Source organism: Sceloporus occidentalis, unplaced genomic scaffold (genome assembly GCF_023333645.1).
Source record: "Sceloporus occidentalis isolate IW3139 unplaced genomic scaffold, rSceOcc1.0.p SCAF_1, whole genome shotgun sequence".
Classification (NCBI taxonomy): domain Eukaryota; kingdom Metazoa; phylum Chordata; class Lepidosauria; order Squamata; family Phrynosomatidae; genus Sceloporus; species Sceloporus occidentalis.
Window position 1 is genome coordinate 57,045,871 of NW_028316981.1, and position 21,498 is coordinate 57,067,368.

At 41.2% G+C, this 21,498-nt stretch overlaps 1 protein-coding gene across 1 annotated transcript in view; it reads right to left on the reverse strand.

The window, feature by feature from the left end:
* LOC149321441 (inositol hexakisphosphate kinase 2-like) overlaps window positions 1-20,672 on the reverse strand; it is a 33,024-nt gene extending 12,352 nt beyond the window's left edge. The window contains exon 1 of the mRNA XM_089521716.1: window positions 20,587-20,672. The gene's annotated coding sequence lies outside the window, so the exon portion shown is untranslated. The remainder of the gene's footprint in view (window positions 1-20,586) is intronic.
* Window positions 20,673-21,498: the final 826 nt, after the last annotated feature.

Genomic DNA, 21,498 nt, shown 5'->3' on the forward strand with positions numbered 1-21,498 from the left:
GATTTTTTAATGTGTGTTTTTGGTCACTGCTTATTGTACAGTATTTTATGTTTGTAATTTACTGTATGCTAGTCAGAAAATTCCAGCTATGGAGAAAATTGGAAGTGTAATAAATAAATAAATTCATGCCAGGAGTGTTACATCCCAACCTATGAGATACAATCAATTCTATACAGTGTTTAAAATGACAGTGAAACATGTCCTTGCCTCGTTATAAGTTCTCCTTGTTCTCATAATTAATAAATACTGGGCCCATGGTATCTGCTGCAGTTTTGGTTCCAGGACTCACTGTCAATACCAAAATCTGTGGATGCTCAAGTCCCCTTAAATACAATGTCATAGTAAAATGTTATCCTTTATATAAAATGGCAAAATCAAGGTTTGCTTTTTGGAATTTATATATTTTAAAAAATATTTTGAAGATGTGGATAGTTGAATCCTTGGATAAGTAATCTGTGGATATGGAGAGCTGACTGTACAGGCATATCTTCTATTTTCTTAAGACTTAAGGGCCCCTGAGAGCCTTCAAGCAGTGGTATTGAATACTCTGTATCTGAGGAAGTAGACCAAGTCTACAAAAGGTTATGCAACAACTTCTTTTGCTCAGTTAAGTATCAAAGGTGCTATAAGATCCCTTTGCACGCTACCTATCTAGCTTTGTCAAGGACAGGTGACACATATGAAAGCTGGAGCAGGCAAGACACACGTGATGGTGGTCCTTAGGCTTTGCATCACCAAGGCTATGTGAATTCTCTTGCCACACAGCTAGAAGCAATCCCTAGCTTTCCTCCCAACTTTAAGATTGTGCAAACCACTGCACATCTGCATGGACTTCAGTGCTAGGAGGTAGATAGGCCACTCATCACATACACTTTTTTTGAAACTTGCACATACCTATATTGCTCTGAGTCTGGTACAGTATTATAGTTTCAAGCCTGGAAGAGCCAAGTATGAGACAGGCAATGCATCTTTGCTGGGGAAAGGTTTGAACTATGCACCTCTTAGCTCTTGTTTTGTGTCTTTAACCACTGAAATAAGCTTTCATAGGGGAAGGTTTACTTTTTGCACCACAGCTGTACTTTGCAACCATGCTGCCCATACTTATCCTGCTAGTTTGTTGTTTGGATTAAGACAGATCAGTATGGGTATCGTCACAGTCCCCGTGTGGCATGCAGGTGCTTGTATACTTGACATTCTCAAAGCCTGCCTAGAAGCAGCACAAGTCAATCTAAGCCTCAAGATTTCCTTACATAAAGTTTTGTTCTGTACAGCATTTTTAACAACACTTGACCCTTTGGTGTTATAGCTCATGATAACAATGGCATCTTTATTTTTCCTAGTTCCACCCCATACAAGGTCTTCTATCTTTTTCCTCGTAAGACCATTTATGTAACTCTAAAGGGAAAGACTTTTAATTCCTACTAAATCTCCTGAGTATAATAAGAGAAGTATTTTAATTGTTAGCAAAAAACAGAATATCCTTCTTAAATATCAAGTAGATGTAGAGAAATAACCCATGTCTGTGAACAAGGAATTTAACTAGTAAACCATAAGAAATGCTTTTCTATTGATAATCTTTTTAAAAGACTACCTTTTTCGCAATGACTAGCTCTCCCTACTTCTTTTCTACTATATCTCCTACCTCATTTCTATCTAAATTGCAAGCTACCCTATTAATAAAATAATCCCAACAATTCAACTACAGTATCTTCAAAAAAAAATCTAAGTATAAGTGACTAAGCACAATCTTGAGCTTCAATGCTCAAAATTTAATGATTTTACTGGTTTCAGGGACCATTCAATTCCCTTGCTTCAACAGCTCCACTGGCTGTTTCTGGGCACATTTGAAAGTGCTGGTTATGAGTTTTTTGTGGGTTTTTCGGGCTATGTGGCCATGTTCTAGAAGAGCTTATTCCTGACATTATGCCAGCATCTTTGGCTGGCATCTTCGGAGAATGTCTTCAGATGCTGGCGAAACATCAGAAATAAACTCTTCTAGAACATGGCCACATAGCCCCAAAACCCCACAGAAAACTATGGATGCTGGCTATGAAAGCCTTCGACTTCACATGCTGGTTATGACCTACGAAGACCTACTTGGCTTAGGTGCAGGCTATCTAACAGAATGTACCACTAACCCTCCATGTCCATGGATGTTTTATCTACGGATTCAACCATCCACGGTTTGAAAATATTCTGAAACAACCTAAATCCCCCCAAAAAAGAAAACTTGATTTTGCTATTTTATATAAGGGACACCATTTCACTATGGCATTATGTTTATTTGGACTTGAGCATACACAGATTTTGGTATGTATTTGGGGTGTGTGGGTGTCCTGGAACCATACTCAGCAGATATCAAGGGACCACTGTATCTTCCTTCATGGCCAGATCCTGAGATTCTGAGAAGACCTTTTCTCAAGTCCCACCAGCTTCACAGACATGGCAGGTGTGGGAGTAGGCATGAGATAGGGCCTTCTCTGTGGCTGCCCTGCACTCCCTTCTTAAGGAGGCTAGAATCCCTAAGACTTTTCTTCTGTTAACAGGCAAGGATAGTTTTTCTTACATTCTTTGGGGACCTGATTTTTGTTGTTGCTGCTGTTGTTAAGAAAGGGCTTTTTAGAAGGTATAGCCTTTGACATTTCCATCTGTTTTCAAAAGTGCTTTTTATCATATTCAGAGAACTCTACCATTCACTCCCAGTCTCTTTTGATTTCTTTGCTGGTGGAACCTGCTACCCCATCCTGCTCCCCTCCCTTTCAGTCCACCTTGGTTAAACAGGAAGAGTGTTCAAATAACATCAAGCTGAGACTGGATGTTAAGGGATATAAATCTCTCAGATATACAAGACATCAACAACAAACAAAGGGATATATATTTCTCTTTCTTAAAAGTAATGATTACATATCTATCTATTTGGCTTTACTACCCTAGCATATTCTGGATTCATCTCTAACACTTGGAATATATCTTGTTGAAGATGGTGATCGTTCACAAAATCACTTCCTATGAAAACTCCAGATCTAGCATCACAACCTAGGTAGGAAGGAATATACTGATGATACTTTTGCTATTCTTTAGTCCAAAGGATAAAGTCAGATTTTAGCCTCGGATCCTGAGAACATACCTTGGGCCATATGAAACAAGATACCAATAACAGAAGACATCACAGTGTCTCCATTTCAAGGAACATTAGACAATATGGGGTTAGAGGGAGACTGAACAGTCTAGATCATTTCAACAAGTTTAGCTGTTCAAAAATGCCAGAGATTGAAATCTCAGTGTCTGCTATATGTAAACAGATTGCCAAAGCTGGCTTTGAAAACTGGATACAAACCCTACTTCAAAGTTATCTATGAATAACTGACTAAAGCCAGTATATCAACACTAGATAGTAATAGCTATGAATGGAAATTTTTCAGGAGACTAATGGAGAGAAATTCCTGTAAGATTTCACAGCAATCGTGTCAAAGGGTGGAAGCAAGACTACTCCTGATGTATGTGGGGGAGTAGCCAAAACTGAACATGTAAAACAAGAGCCCCATGACAAATGTGGACAAAAGAGGGCAGTGAGCAGAAAACTTATTATATTTAAAGCTAGGATGTACACAGATTACTTCAACAGCTGGAATGCAAATGATTGTTAAATCATCTTGACACAGGTAAATTTTAAATTCTATTGTTTTTGTGTGCCTTTATGGCAACCCTATGGCAACCCTCTCATGGGACCTTCTTAGTAAGATTTGTTCAGAGGGGGTTTATTTTTGCCTTCCTCCGAGGCTGAGTGTGTGTGACTTCCCCCCCCCCCCGTGGGTTTCCATGACCAAGTGAGAGATTTGAACCCAGCGCTCAAATTACTACACCACACTGGCTCTCTTTATATCTAGATTTAACTATACTGAACAACTGACATTTTACAGTAGATCAGTAACACACATATCTAAGTTAAACAATACAGTATACAGGTATTCAAAATTATGTGGCAGTGTGCAACAAATTCAGAAAAACAAGATAATAATATACTCACTGAATTGATTCTTAAACTTCTACACAAAGTGTAAATTGCTTATATATTCTTTCTAGAGGCACCAACTCCTACTTTTTTCTCATCTTGCCAAGATCCAAATTTGAACCAAGGCTTCTGAAATACAATCTGAGAGCTTCAGTGCCAGGAATCTGTGAGGTAAGAGTGGGTCCAGAGGTGATGTACCTGTACTATGAGTCTAGAAGGGGAAGGTGGCTGTCAAAACCAAGCCAATCTATGCCAAGGCCCTCCTTATCCAAGACTAACAAAGCCAGGTCCCAATGGTCATACACCAAGAAATAACTATAAAAAGGTTTGGGATTGAAGTTCTTGCTACTATTAGTAGTTTTGCCCACTTCTTTCCTTAGCACCCTCTTCTCACAACTATCACTACCATTTTCACTCTCTTCTACCTGCTCTTCCTGTAGTTTCAACCATTAATGTAGGGTGACCAGTAGTCACAACTGCAAAGGAGGACAAGGCACTGCAAAATGTAGGATATTCAAGAAAAATGTGGATATTATAAAAAAGCGAAAAACACTAATATATAAATTTATTTCATATGGTTTATTTACAGCTATATTATATATACTGTACTTTATTATGTACTCAACTGTATTTTCTGATGAACTTATCTTTGTTAAAATGCCTTGTTAGCTTTCAACATAGTTATAGAACTCTAAGCAATTCAAATGCTTCAAATTGTACATTACTAGCAACAATGACTGAATCTACGTTTAAATGATTCCTTTCATTTGTCCACTGTGCTGAAATTAAGGGGGAAAACCTTTCAACATTTGAATTATATCTTCAAGCATCCCATTGCCTAACATGTTCAATGTCCTTTTCCCCTCTGAGAAACAAACTTTTGCCCTAAGCTCTGGGAGCAGGCCTTGTTTGTTGCTGCTCCTCCAAAAAAAGAACTTTAGAAGGATCCATCCCACTCCCTTATTTGCAGTGAGGATAGGCGGCACAATAGACCAATTTCTTGAAGGGGAACAGGGGACATGATGCAACTCAGTGTGCCTCTTAGTCATGCTCAAAAAGGGGGAAATTTGGGGATTCTTCCTGGACAGAAGGTTGAAATGTAGGAAGTGTCCTGGAAAAAGAGGATGTCTGGTCACCTTGCATTAAAGTCCCTGGCATACCCCTTTCCTTCATTTCTTGTTCTTTCATTTTCACTTTGTATCTCCCCCCCCCCACCCAGTTTTTTTCTTTTTGCCCTTTATATAAAATGACAAAATCAAGTTTTCCTTTTTAGAATTTATATATTTTTTGAATATTTTCAAACTGTGGATGCTTAAATCAGTGGATAAGGAGGGCTGACAGTATATCTGATGCCAAAACACTTTTAACTGTAAAACTATCCCCTCTTGTATAAAGCAGGATAAATGAATTATTAAAAATAATACTAACAAAAGCAGGCACAAATTTTCCACACTGGAAATCTAAAAGCATTTTCAGAAGATCTATGACTATATCATGATTACAGAGCTCAGCTCCTATTTCCATTGTACACTCATGGGGCAGCTTCCATCAGCAACGGATGCTCAAACAACATGACTGGCAAAACCAGGTTCCACAAAAGGTAAAGGGCAATTCCTGCTCTGACATCTATTAGCTGATGCTATATTTCAACACTACAGAGATTGTTTAAACTTAGGGGCAAAACAGATAGCCCTGAAGGGGCAGTGTGACTGGATTGGGGCAAAGGCAACCGCATACCACATCCCCAACCCGGCCAGCTTCAGCCCCAAACAGGAGCAGAAAAGTCTATGTTAAATTCAAGTGAGTTTACATTTGACTGCTTGTCTAGTGTTAATGAGACACACTGGCAAAGTAGCCACTTATATGGCTGATAAGAAATTTTATTACACTAACTACACTGAAAGCCGTGCGAAAGGAGAATAATGGTGCGCGCGCCATGCATGAGCCCCATTGTTTTCAATGGGGCTCAAGCATACACACGATTTGCCTTGCGCGGAGGGGTCCAGAACAGATTTCCGGGTAAGGCAAGGGCGCACTGTAATATAATTCACCAACACTGAATGACAATCAGGGCCGGAACAGACCTGCAGCTTCAGCCAGCTTGGAGGCGTGTCATTTACATGCACTATGCCCCCAAGTCACTCAGAAGTCGCACCGGCGATTACATGCCAGGCAGCTTTCGGGTGACTTGCCACGCACCTTGGAGCCAGCAAAAATCTGGCTCTAGAAGCGGCCTTTTTCCACCCCAAATAGGAGCTGGCTGATTTTTTCCACTTCTATTTGGGGCGGAAGCTGTCTGGACAATCTGTTCTGGCCCTGATTGTCATTCAGTGTTGGTGAATTATATTAGTGTAAAATTTCTTATCAATCACATAAGTGGCTGCTTGGCTAGTCTGTCTTGTTAACACTAGACAAGCAGTCAAATGCAAACTCACTTGAATTTAACACAGACTAATGCTCAGTGTAGTAGTGCCACCTTATAAAACATCTACTTCAGAGGAAGGCAAGCATGTGGTTGCCATGGCCCCATCCAGCCTTAAATTGGCCGGCTCCCAGCCACCCCATCAGGGCCATCTTTTTCACCCCAAGTTACATCATCCAGATGAAGAGTCAAAACATACATTTTAGAGGCAAGATCATTTGAGATATTACTTTAAATGAATGCCATGTTGGTTCAACAATTCAAATGATGTTTCATTTAACAATACATACTTAGGCGTGTTACAGACCGCCCAGAAGGGGCAGTCTCACGCCGCTGCTGGTTGCAGCGTCCGGGAACCGCAGCAGCCAAATGCTGCGGTTCCCGGACACTGCAAAGAAGGAGCGCGAAATCGCGCTCCTTCCTGCGGCCCAGAAGAGACACCGCAAGTGCCAAAGCGCACACTCACGGTGTCACTTCTGCCGCGCGACGTGCGGACACACAGCATCTGCTATGTCAAAATGGTGGCGCCCATCTATATGCAGCGCTGCCATTTTGGCAGTCATTACGTGCAAGGGGCAAGGCACGTCAGGAAGCACCGCCCCTCGTGCGTAATGACGGCGCCTCATGGGCCCATCTGTAATGCGCCTTAGTGAACTTTTCCTAACACTAGGCTGGTGTTCAGAGATAGAAAACATTTCTAGCCTTGCAGCACAAGCAGAGGGGAAAACTTCCATTTCCTTTGAGAGCTATCATAGAACAACTGAACCCCTTGTTCTGATATTACCCCCAGAGATAGTAACTAGCTAGACAAGAGCCATCTATAGTGTTACTTGGGTTCTCAATTAAGGGGTGGAAGAAGATGAAGTCTGAATCCACAAAATTATTAGGGCAGCGCTACAGTCGGCCCTCGGTATCCGCTGGGTATCTACTCCGGACCCCCATGCAGATAACAAAATCCATGCATGCTCAAGTTCCCTCCTGGGCAGAGCAAAAGGGGGTGTGTCCTGCCTGGAGGGGGCATGTCTCAGGCATTCCATGTCCTCCCTTGGCTAGGAGGTTGTCCAGCAGCAGCAGCGCTGCCACATTTACATCTCCAGAGGGAAGAAGGAGCAGCAGGCAGGGAAGGCTGGAAGAAGGGATGGGAGTGAGTGAGGGAGGGAGGATCCCTGGGTGAGGAGGGGCGGGGGGGGGTCTCTAGTCCCCTTCCTCAGAGAGGCAAAAGAGGGCAGCACCAGAACAGGTTCCTGGCTGATGCGAATAGGTCAGTAGGCACCCACACTGAGAAGGAGGAGCGCCTGCTCACTCTGAATGCTGCCAGGGCTCTCCTTTCTGCCATGTTCCACACCTGCTCCCTCTGAAGCCATCTGCCCTGAGACCAACAGGCTACCATCCTTCCCTCTTCTTCCTCCACCTCTCTTCTATGGGCATCCGGGAAGCAAAGAAGCCAAGCACCTGGATCGGATCCCCTCTGGAGCCCACCTTGTCCTAATACCTATATGAGTTGCCATCCACAGATGCTTGAATCAACGGATGGTAGGTCCATTGATAGGGAGGGCCCAATGTACTACAGCAAAAGCCAAACCTAAACAACAGCGCATCTAGGGCACGGGGGGGGGGGGGGGGACTTCTATTTCTCCAGAGGGCCACACTAGCATATAGGAGATATGCCAGAGCTGGATGTTAGCAGTGGCACAGGGTTACCTCCCATTGAAAGTACCCCCCAGAGAACTGCTTCTTCAAGGACCCCCTGGCAACATGCTCCAGACAACAAATGTGGTTTCAACTAAACTCTTGTCCTTCCCATTTGGAAAGCCAAGGAATCAGTAGAGTCTTTGCTTCAAGGTGCAGCACTCTGAAATTTTACCTCCTGATGCAACTGAACTTCCTGTCTTCCTTGCCCTTCTTAGAAAAGATGGACTCAGGCAGGGGGAGCAGACCAGAGATTGCCATCCCTGTTCTGGGGGCTTTCAAACTGAAAATGCAAGTTTACATAGCTCCACTGAATTTCATAGTGCTATGATGCAACTTTAACTGTTTCACATACATCTCTGTGTGTGCTATAGTCATTAAATTACCTGTACAGGATCAAGAAAAATAAAGTAATGGTCCCTCTAAAATTTAGCTAATTTCTTAATTGCTCTGCATTCCAATACTATGCTTCTTTTCTGTCAGCCCTACAATATTGTATCTAGTAATCTCAGATTCATTTTACCATCTCTGAAGCTTGCTTAAACGGATTAAAATTTTCCATTACTGCTGAGAATTTTTCCATTGTTTCTAAGTTCACTTTGTTTTTCTTCTCTTAGAAAGGTTGCTATTTTGAAATCACAAGTATACTGTTGTTTATAGCACCTCTTCTGGTTTTGAATAAGTTATATACATTAAGATATGCAATTCTAAACTCTATTTAGAAACATGTAGTAAGTTTTAGAATTTCTCTGCACAAGCAAAGTATCATCTTCAAAAATTTGCCTTCCTGTTTTTTACAAATTATACCCAATACCAATAATCTGTGACATACCTAATATAGACTGGGCATACTAAAATATGATTAAGATTTCTGCAAAACTATCCAAGGAAAATAAATCTTTTCCTGAAAAGGTTCCAGTAAGACACTTGGTATGTCCTGTCTCCACAAATAAGACCACATGCACGGAACATAGAATAGTTTGTTTGCAACTTCCCAATTTTATCTTTATGATTGTTGTTATCTGTAGATCTATCTAGAGTCCATCTAGATTCTAGACCAAGAAGATTACAACAGCTTTTAACAATGTGATGTCAAGAAACAGCAAAATAGATCTAGTTAGCATTCTTGTCTGTGTATAGTCCATTGTCCCAAATGTTTACTATACTTATGAAACAAAACAATCATTGTGTATAAGCTTTCTCCTTCAGGACAACAGCACTTCACCAACCCTCACAAGCTCTAAGTTCACAAATCCATGCTTGCAACAGTGGACTATGCACATACTGCTACATGCATAGATTTCCCAGAACAGATGGTCAGCACTGTATTACTGCCAATTACTTCTGTGGCATGGTAAGGAGGAAGATAAGAATGCTGGTTTCAGTCCTTCTGACAGGTGATGAGATCTGTCAAAGCTGGCTATGACAGCCATCTGTTCACCAGGTGCACACTGTTTTGATCCAGTGAGAGCTACTGAACGTACAACCCTGAGTGCTGCATGCAGACTTTTTTGTACCTTACACCAACAACCACTTGACAATGTATGCCCAATATTCAGTAAAGCAATCTTGGAATAACCATTTTCAAGATCGGGACATTAAACTAAGCTGAACTAGTAAACTGAAAAAAGGAAATCACAGAATCTTGCAAAGTCCAACCCCCTACCATGCAGGAACACTCAACTAAAGCAGTCCTGGAGGATAGTCGTCCAATCTCTGTTTAAAGACCTCCAAATGAGAGTACACCACCATCTCAGATACTCTATTCCATTGCTAAACAGTTCTTATGGTAATGTTTAGGTGGGATCCCTTTTCTTGTCATTTAAATCCACTGATTTTGTGTTCTAGTCATTGGAACAGCAGAAAACAAGCTAGCTACATCTTCTACATGACATTAGACATATTTAAATATGGCTACCATGTCACCTTTCAGTCTTCTCTTCTCAAAGCTAAACATACCCAGTCCATAAGTTGTTCTTTATAATGTTTGGTTCTCAGACCTGTGATCAGCTTAATTGCCCTTCTTTGGACACTTTCCAGCTTCTCAATATAATTCTTGAATAGTGGTGCCCCAAATTGGTCACAGTATTCCAGGTGAGGTGTGACCAAAGCAGAATAGAGTAGCACTACTACTCCCTTTCATCTGGACACTATACCTGTTGATGCAGTCTACATTGCATTGGCTTGTTTGACTGCTGCAACACACTGTTGCCTTATGTTTAATTTGTGGTCTACTAAGATCCCTAGATCCTATTTATATGTACCTCTTTTAAGGCAGATATTCAAGGTGCTTAAAATGGAGTAAATTTAGGTAACAGCTAGATTTGAGATTTTGGAAAATGGGGGAATCAGTTATTTCTTCTTCAAAAGACTTTAAGCATTAGGCAACTAGAAACCCTCACAGTACCTAAAAGAGATCTATTTCAGGACTTTGGCTAAATATATATCCCTTGACTTCAGCATCAACCAGGATTTTTCCTTCCTCCTCACTGCCCCCAAGAAGAATTTCACAAGGCAATCATACACAACCATGTCAAAGTCAGTCAAAGTCAAATGCTTTTAAATTCCACCAATTCAACTGAAATAATACTATTTTGTTGGTCTAATCCTTTGAAGTCCATGTGTTGCACCCATATTCTGTGTTGTTTGCTAGGGTGGAAATCCACAGAAATGAAGTTTAAATTTAATATCACAATAGTATTTTATTGAACAAGCAAATTATTTAACAATAACTAGTTGAAAACAGATTATACCAATGAAGAAATTTCACTTGAGACAGAATTCTAATAGCAATTTGGTTAAATATCATGGATCACAAGCTTTCACATTAATACAATATACATACCTCAGTTAACAAAGCCTCCAACAAAGAAGCTCTATTTTATAAAGTCTTTTTACTCCTGTACAGCTGCCTTCCCCCCATCCTCTGTCTAGCCAGAAACTTTTTTAGAAGCATTGGCAGTGGGAGGGAGGTGCAGGAGGGTGTGGCCAGTGGGCTTCATCTAGCCCACCCACTCCCTTTTTGTTGTCAATCTTGCCTTGAAGTAAAATGCATTTAAAAATCATGCCACCAAAAATTAGCAGCACAATCTATTACCTAAATTCTGCAGCAAATTACTAAACAAAGTGATTCAGAACCTTGCCACCCAATCCACCACCCATTCTTCACCCATCACTTTTCTACTTCTCTCCTACACCACAAACCCTTGCCAACCCAAAGTCCAACCTCCTCACTTTCTTTTTTTATTTTTTTATTGAAAATTAAAATAGTACAACACAACAACACCACACACTTAAAAAATAAAAAAGACTAATAACATCTCTAACTTAACCTAATCTACCTTACAAACCTCCTCACAAGAAGCTGGGCCCTCCCTCCAGTCCATCAGCCTTGGTCCAGGCCTCAGAGGGAGAGAAGAATGTTGGACCTGATCCCCTTCCCCACCAACATTCCCTTCTCCTTTTGTGTCATGTCTTTTTAGATTGTAAGCCTGAGGGCAGGGAACCGTCTTATTAAAAATAATAATAATTTGTAAGCCACTCTGAGAGCCATTAGGGCTGAATGGCAGGGTATAAATACCGTAAATAAATAAATAAACTTTCAAGCAGTGTTTTTTCCACACTCACTATTTTTCAGTTGCTACAGAAATTATGGCTTGATGCGAAGCACCATGGAGATATGGAGGGTGTGAACAGCCACTCAACTAGCAAAGGTACGAGTTGTGTGCATTACCCAGACCTAATCTGTGAGCACTAATCAAGCAGACACTAATCCTCTTGTGCAGACCCTCCCACCCTGAGGCCTGCCATTAGCAACAGAATACACATGCAAATCATTCCTGCCTTTCTAGATCACACAATATATATACCCAACTCCTTTCCAGGCAAGCATTCTCTGAAGATGCCAGCCACTGATGCTAACGAAACGTCAGGAAGAAACTCTTCTAGAACATGGCTACATAGCCCGAAAAACCTACAAAAAACTATTTAATAACATTTTCAGGTTTAAAAAACAAAACAAAAATCAAATTAATGCAGCCTTAAGGACAAGATGGATCAAAAAAGTGGACCCTGATCCCACTTCAAAGGATTTATTCATCAGCACCTAGAGACCTTGTGAATTCAGAGGATAAAGTAAGTCATGGTCTGCAACAGCCCAGTCATGGTTAGTAGTGGAAACAGCAATATTTCACAATAGCTGTGCTGAATGGCTAGGATTCAGCTATGATGATGATGATGATGATGATAATAATAATAATAAATTTTATTTATATACCGCTTTTCCATAGATCAAAGCGGTTTACAGACCATATTTAAAGCCATTTAAAACACATCCCATAAAAATAGATAAAATCCACTAATACAAATTATACAAAATTTGAACACAATCATTCAACAGGGTAAGGCAGAGAATCGATGGGAACGGGAATACACAGCTTCATTTTACAGGGGGGAAGGCTTGACAAAAGAGGAAGGTTTTGAGCCTCTTTTTAAATGTTACCAGGGAGGTCACAAGACAGAGCTCCTCGGGGAGACCATTACAAATTTGTGGGGCCATCACAGAATAGGCCATCCGGGATGTAGAAACATGTTTGGAAGATGGAATTTCCAACAAGTTCTTCCCAGACGTCCTGAGTGTGCAGAGCGGATTATATGGGGAGATGCGGTCCCTCAAGTAACTCGGGCCCAAGCCATATAGGGCTTTATGATGAATTAGTTCAAATTGTACTAGTCTGAACCCGCTAGAGAGCCTTAGACAAATTACTCTCTCAGCCTCAGTCTAAAACACAGGGCTAATAATGCTAAAGCACTTTACACAACTGCTGTAGGGACTGCTGAGAAAGTGTTGTTATGTACTGTAAATACTTTAAAACATGATATAAATAGTTATCACTATTTGATGCAGGCATTCTTCAAAGGCAGCCCAATATAGTAAACACTCACAGTGTTTTTGGGAAGAACCAGTAAAGCACATATGTTGACTGCAGATCTGGTTCCTGGCATTCCTAGTATTAAAAATCAGTAGCAAAACATGTTTACTAGTTGATGGAAAAGACATCTGCCCAAACCACTGGAGAACCATTGCAAAACAAAGAAGACAGCACTGGGTTAGACTGATAAACAGTGTGACCGAATAGATGGCAGTTCCCTGTTCCTACAAAGTACAGGTGCTAATCATAAAGACTCTGATCTCCAAAATGAGCTGCAGGTGGTATATTAATTATTAAATGACAAAAATGCCTCATATTTGAAAATCCAGAGGTCAGGCTATTCTCAGAAGTCATCCTAGAGTCTATACCTGCTCTTTTAGAGAAATCACTATCTCTTCTATTATGATAAAAGATTATTTCAGGTGCATTCAAAATTGCAGGTACAGTTGTGTGATTATCTGCAGTTCTATCTATTTATTTCCAGCCTTAATTCAATGTTATTAACCTTTGAATCCCACAGAAGTTTTTTATTTTAAAAAAATAAATCTTTATTAAATTATTTTAACATATATACAATGTTGCATACGCCCCCTTCCCTACTCCCCTCTCCCGCATGACTTGAAGAGTTTAGGATGAATAAACTGTTTACAATTAATACCTAACATTCAATATGTGGGATTTAATTACATTATTGACTTCATCGTACTCCGTATTCCCTTTAACCTTCTCAAGCAGGATTTCCCAACCCAAATCCAAAGCTTCTACTTTCCTTTCTCCAGTATATTTTAATCTTCTATCTCTAATAATATCAAACAACAGGTTATCTGCCAAATACTTATCTACCTTGGTGAAGTTCCAATTTTTACTTTCTTTCCATCCTGATGCTATCACAGCCTGTGTTGCTTTTAATATATATTTTTATTGTTTTCTCTTCATTGTTCTTCAGTCCCTTATTCTTCAGATTTAAAGTTATACAATTCTCTTTGCTCAAATGAACATCCTTACCTCTAATTGTATTAATCTCTCTTATCACTTCACCGAAAACTTCTGAACAAATGGACAATCCCACCACACATGCATGCAAAAACCCTTGGACCCACCGCAGTGGCAACATTTAGCTGTTAGATTGTTATTGAAAAGTGCTAACTGAGAAGGGGTCCTGTACCATCGCCCTATTCATTTCATCTGTTGCTCTTTTATTCTAGTGTGTTTGTTTCTCTTAACCTCTTGTATCCAGAATTGTATATCTTCGCTTGTTAAATTTAGATCTCTTTCCCAAACTCCTTTCAAAATGTCTATGATTTTAAATTGATGCTCTAATATTACTCTATATATAAATCCAATAATACCTTTGCCTTCATTTAGCATCTTTTTATGATCCTCTCAATGGTGTTACGTTATTTTCTTTCATATTTTTAACTATATCTTTTAACTGTTTATTAATTCTATTTGCATGGACCCAATAATTCTTTCCAATTAAATTGGTGAGTCTCTCCATCCCACAAGGGTTGCCCTCTTCATCAAGCAGGTCACATATAACTCTAATATCTTAGTTTTTTTTTTATTTTCTTTAATGTTCTCCCTAAGTCATTGTTATTGCTTGTATTCAAGCTTTCTATAGGAAACCATTTAAAGTTTCCATTTACCATTATGGTTTGCCATTTTTCCCAGATTTGTTTAGTTACATTCAAGGGGCCAATCCGATTACCTTTATGCTTCTGTCCACTCAATCTAATTACTGAGCTGTGTTCCATTTGATTTATTGACCTAACCTTACCCATTTCTTTTCCCTTTTATATTAAAATTCTAAGATTCTTTTCATTTGGGTTGCCTCAAAATGTATCTCCAAAGAGGGGATACCCCAACCACCTTCTTCTTGATGACCATAATTTAGTAAATTTGTAAAACTAAGTTTTTTATTGCTCGAAATCCATCTTTTAATTGTTCTGTCCCATCCTCTTAAGGCTCTTTTAATTCTATTAGTACTGCTTTTTTTAAAAAAAGCTTTATTTTAAATATTTTCTATGCCATTGTGACTGCATTTTATATTGAAAAAGCAGGATCAAGCTGAACAACAATTAATTTATTCTACATCCAATTTACCACAGTTCTCTCAACCTGTTGGACATGAAGGCTGCAAACCTATGCACGCCTGCCTGGCAGCAAAAACCATGTAATTATTAGGACTTGCACATGAATATATAACTGGTATATCCATATCAGACGCTAATAGCGTTTAATATAGGTATTTACTACATTATTGACATTATAACACCACTCCACAAAATATATAGTTGAACTGTTATATGTACCACTTCAGCTCAGATATAACAATAAACTATGGTTTGTTGTTATATATATATCACACAACAGCATTTATGGCCTTGTAAAAGAAATCTGTAATCATCTTCCATAGCTAGATGCAAACCATGGTTCACTGCTGAGAACTGAGATTTCCAAAAATCAGTTTTGTTATGAAATCAAGATATCTACCACACTCAAGTCTTTGGTACATATGATATGAGTCATTATGTAAGGCAAGAAAAAACAGAGGGCCACTGCTTGGAATGCTGCAACAATATCCTAACATTTTCTTTCAGTATGAGGCAAAAAGGCCTAGGCTAAGCAGGAGGTTCTGTTCTGAATTTAAATCCATTTCTCAGCTCTTCTGGGGGCTTCATACACCTCTTTAAATGAACCCGGTTCACATATTTAGATAAAACAAATCTAGAACTGTTCCAAATAAACAGAAGAAGGGGCAGAAACCAGCTGTGTTTGCAATTTAGATTTCATTTTGATATCCAAGTCAAAAGATGTAACAGCTTTTATTTAACATTAAAACATTGCTTTTATAGGTATATGCATGAGCATCTATGTGAGGCACACTAGGATGTATTACCTAATTTGGAACCCAAATAACTCCGCTAACACAGAGTATGAAGACATAAGAACAGATTTGCTATATGTCCTTCACTACTAGATTTAACACTGTGTGAGAATGAAGAAGCCAACTTTACTTTGCCTGTCCTTCCCCCTGCTTTGTGGTCTCTTCCAGCTCTATAATTCTATGATTCTATGAACCACTACCTCTTCAGCTACCTGCTGAAGTTCAGAAGGGAGTGGGACTTACTGCTGGACTGCTAAACCATGGTAGACTTTTCTTGCCCAACCCTGAGAAACCAAATGGTCACCACCATTTCCCCCAAAATCAGGGTTCTGGCTGGCCACAAGGGAAGCACTTGCTTTAGGCCAGAATTACACCCCATTGTGGCTTCAGAAGGAGCAGTTCTCCATTTCATCCTGTCCATTTCTTAAAAGGATGGTGGGGTCCCAAAGAATGTGCTTATGGCCTTCAGGGCTGCAGGACTTGCATCCATGATGTAAACAATTCACCTGGAGCAACAAGATACAACTTCAGATAGACATGATATAAATCTGGGATGAAAATTATGCACCCCCAGTATGTTGAACTGCAACTTCCACCAGTTCTGGGAAGCACAGCCACTAATTAAGAATGTGTGGACTTGCAATTCAACATCATCTGGAGGGGTGCACAATTTCCATCACTGGTTTAATGCCTTACTGAAATATATGTGGCACTGATTATAAATGGACTGAATGTAATGCATGCCTATTTAATTTTTAAATAAATCTATAGTTCAGACCAACCTGTGTTTTTATGAATATCCATCAGTGATACCTTTATTGGCCAACCAGAAGATACAGTGCACTTGGCCAGAAGGAGGAGGAGTCTGCCTGCAAAAGATATCCTCCCCATCATAACATGTTAACTAAGGACTGAAACATGCAGGCATCTGACTAGTATATCCAATTGGGGTTTTTTCCCCTCCTGTTTGGTTTGTAACATCTTGCCTGATGAAGAAGCCCATAGAACTTTGAAAGCTTGCAACAAGTATATTGTGCATTTTGGTTGGTCAATATAGGTATCAATAATGGATTTTTGTTTGTATTTGTTAAATGGGCAACACTGCTACCCCGTAATGTTTTCTGTATTGTGTTTTTATGGTGCAGCTTGTCATAGAAGGTACCAGTGGAAGATTTCTAAAAAGCCCTGTAAACCCACAAAACAATGTAATCCAGTATCCTAGAGACTGAGGGAGCAGGGACTCATTTTTGATGGCAATCATTCATCCCTGCTCACTGCAAATTAGAGACTTACAGTATTCCCATAGAATCTGTTGCAATAGTCATCAGGGATACTTTTAACTATCACCATCAGGTGAAAAGGTGTTGACACTTTGTTCCTTCAGATTTGGCAGCCATCACAATTCTGTAAGAACATACTGTAAAATATGGTGTCTTTGAAATTAAAATTGGTGGGGAAAAGAGTTCATTAAGTGATAGAAGATCAGAAGAATTTTTACCAACATTCCAGAATCTCCTGCAGGCTTCTGTCGGGTCATTTCACTGTTTGCTTTTGGCTTTCTTGTTACAAGCTTTATTTACCAAAGGCTTTTGACTAACTTTCAGTGCAGCCAGTGCTCTCATTTTGTGGTGAGTACATGTTTTATTACTGTTCATTTTATTGTACTTATATCATACATTGCACACAGCTTTAAACAACTTGCTCTGAAAATACAGCTGATAAGTATTATAGTTAAAAAGAATCAAGATCCTAGTCCTGCTGCTACCAACAGTTTGTGCATCAAATCAATAACACACAAGGAGGTGTTCAACTGCAACTCTATAGAGTTTAATAGATATTATTTCACTGGATGCTAGCAGCAGTGTGTTTTAAGAATTGTGTGAATTCTTAGAATTTTGCACATACACCCTTTTAACAGAGCCTTAATAAATGGTGGATGGTGTTCTAGAGAGTGAGCAAAAGTACTTTTTCATGGTGATCAAGGTACTTTGCCAGATAGAAATTAGCTATTTAGAGATGCAACTCATTAAGGAATGGTGTATCACATAGTTCAAGATGTTCCAGAATTTGTGATATAAATCTCAGTAAACATAGATGGGGGAAGGGGAAGGAGAAAGTATGACACACAAGGGTTTGAAAAGCCAACCAGTGCTGTTGCAAAATCGCCAAATAACAATGAGTCATGTATTTCCTATCACAATAAACAGAACAGAGAGAGAGAGAGAAGTTTTAATTATCTCCCCATTTTGTGACATGCTAGGCCTAAACCCTGGGTTTTCTAATCACAGCCAGACTGGACAGAGAGAATGAACAATGCTCTCAGCTATTTAAAATCTAAAGCAATTCTGACTGGGGGGGGGGGGGGAGGACACAAACAAAAGGAGCATATACAGACAAGGTTTGCTGCTGCCTTGTAGAATGAATGCAGTTTGAAACCACTGTAACTGCCATGACGCAATGCTATGGACTCCTGGGACTACTGTGCACTTTATTGTGGCACCAGAGCTCTCTGACAGAGAAAGATAACTAGCCCACAAAACTACAAATCCGACAATTCCATAGCATTGTGTTATGGTGGCTAAAGTGGTGTCAAACTGCATTATTTCTGCAGTGCAGATGCAGCCCATACCATCTCTTAACCTTCTCTTCTCCAAGCTAAACATACCGTTTCCTAAGCCTCACCTCACAAGGCATGACTTCCAGATCTTTTACCATTTTGGTCACCCTCCTCTGGGCACCTTGGGGCCAGACATTTTGTCTTCTCCACTTGTTACAGTGAGACAAGACTGAGACTTGATCTCTCAAGTCCTGTTACCCAAAAGAGTCACAAGTCCTGTTATCCTGAAAGGAACAAAGGGGGTTACAGACTCACACAGATCCCAAGAGTGTTCTTAGGATGGGGGAAAGGTGTGATGTTTCCAAGAAGGATGGGAACAGTCCTTCCTTGAGAAACCCTCCCCTCCTTCACGCCTTGGAAAAGTATTATCATCACCACCCTGATCATTATTATAGTTATATCCTGCTTTCCCCCCAAAATTGGAACTGAAGGGCTTGCATCTGTACTGCAGAAATGATCCAGCCTGGCACCATTTTTAACTGCCATGGCTCAATGTTAGGGAATTCTGGGAACTGTAGTTTTGCAAGACATTTAGCCTCCTGTCACAAGAAACTACAATTCCCAGGATTACAGAGGACGGAGCCGTGCTAGTTAAAAGTGGTGTCAAACTGGATCATTTCTGCAGTGCGGCTGCAGCCATTGCACCTGCCAATGTCAAAGCACAGTGCTGTTAAGCCAATAACATCCAAGCAATGATACCTTTGTGAAGTCGAAGGCTTTCATGGCCGGCATCCATAGTGTTTTGTGGGTTTTTTGGGCTATGAGGCCATGTTCGAGAAGAGTTTATTCCTGAGGTTTCTCCAGCATCTGTGGCTGGCATCTCTGATATAGAATACACTTTAAGGTGTATAATGGGAGGAGGGGGCTTTGGGGGCCTTCTAGGGAGGGCTGCCTCATAAGCCCAAGGTAGAAGCTGCTCGTGAGGAAGGAGCCATGATGTCCTCCTCTCCACCGCTGGAAGCGAAGGCCTTCCTTCCCAGGCCAGGGAGAGGAACCAGAGGGGATCCTAGCACCCCAAGAGAGGTCAACCAGGCACCCCAAAAGCCAGGACCTCCCAGACAAAGGAAAAGCTCCAGACACTCAATAGAGATATACATTCTTGGCCATGCTCAAAAGGGAGGACGCTCCAGGAAAATGGAGGACAGGAGCAGGCTCAAAACACTGCAACAGACATGTATAATCATGCTTCTTAGTCATGCTTGGAAAGGAGGACAGTCAAGAAAAACATGGAGGAGGACACGACCAAATAAAAAGGCTCAAAACACCCAAGAGAAATGTGAATCCATGCTTCTGAGGCATGTTCAAGAAAAACATGAGGACATGACCAAAGGATCAGCTCAACGCCTTTTCAATAGAAACGCGAATCCATTCTTCTCAGTTATGCTCAAAAGGGAGGACACTAAAGGAAAATGGAGGACCTGGCCAAAGGAAAAGGGCACAACACTCAACAGAAATGTGAACCCATCCTGTTTAGTCATGCTCAAAAGGGAGGGCACCCAAGAAAAACATGGAGGACATGACCAAAGGAAAAGCTCAAAACCCTTTAATAGAAACGTGAAACCATGCTTCTTGGTCATGCTCGAAATGGAGGACGTTTAAGAAAAGAATGGAGGACACGACCAAAGGGAAAGCTAAATACATTCACAGAAATGTGCATCCATGCTTCTGGGACATGCTCAAAATGGAGGGCGTTTTCAGAAAAATGGAGGACATCCCCAATGGAAAAGCTACATTCCTAGGCATGTGAATCCATGCTTCTGAGTCATACTCAAAATGGAGGACGACTAAGAAAAATGGAGGACATGACCCAAGGAAAAGCTCCATTGGTAGGAATGTGAAGCCATGCTTCTGAGTCACGCTCACAATGGAAGGCGTTTGGGAGCCCCTCCTGGACAGAAGGCTGACATGGAGGACGCGTCCTGGGAAAGGAGGACGCCTGGTCACCCTGGGGGCCACCTGGAGGCCCCCCCCTCGGGGCCCAAGAGCGCCTTTGGAGACGCCCCCCCTCGCCCGCTGCCACACCGTTACCTGCCAATCAAGTCCTCCCCAGCAGCGCCTCCGACTCTTTTGTCTCTCGCAAGGCAAAATGGCGGCCCTTTCCCTCCCGCTCCCCCTCCCCCCACACTCAGCGGCAGCCAGCCTCCTGGCCCCGCCCCCGCCTCGCCATTGGCTCCGACGGAGCAAGGCTCCCCTGATTGGTGGAGGAGGGAGCGAGGAGCTGTTGCTAGGGGAGCCGTGGCGGGCGGGGAGGCATCGTGCGCCGCGTGAGGGAGGCCATGGCAGAAAGCAGGGGAACAGCTGGAGGGAGGAGGGGAATACAAAGGCTGCAGCCACACTGCAGACATCATAACCCGGTTTGGCAACGCTTTAAGGAGTCTCTCCCACCCTTGGGTGCATTGCATGGGATGATATGATAGCCCTCTTTAAGTATTTGAAGGGATGTCATATTGAGGATTGATCAAGCTTGTTTTCTGCTGCTCCAGAGAACAGGACCCAGAGCAATGGAAAAGAGATTCCACCTCAACATTAGGAGGAACCTCCTGACAGTAAGGGCTGTCCGACAGTGGAACACACTCCTTCCTTGGTGTGTGGTGGAGTCTCCCTCCTTGGAGGTCTTTAAGCAGAGGTGGAATCTCTTTTCCTGCAGCTTGCATCCATTGTTCTGGGTCCTGTTCTCTGGAGCAGCAGAAAACAAGCTTGCTCCCTCCTCAACATGACATCCCTTCAAATATTTAAACAGGGCTATCATATCACCTCTTAACCTTCTCTTCTCCAGGCTAAACATCCCCAGCTCCCTGAGTCGTTCCTCATAGGGCAAGGTTTCCAGACCTTTCACCATTTTAGTCGCCCTCCTTTGGACACATTCCAGTTTCTCAATGTCCTTTTTTAATTGTGGTGCCCAGAACTGGACACAATATTCCAGTTGGGGCCTGACCAAAG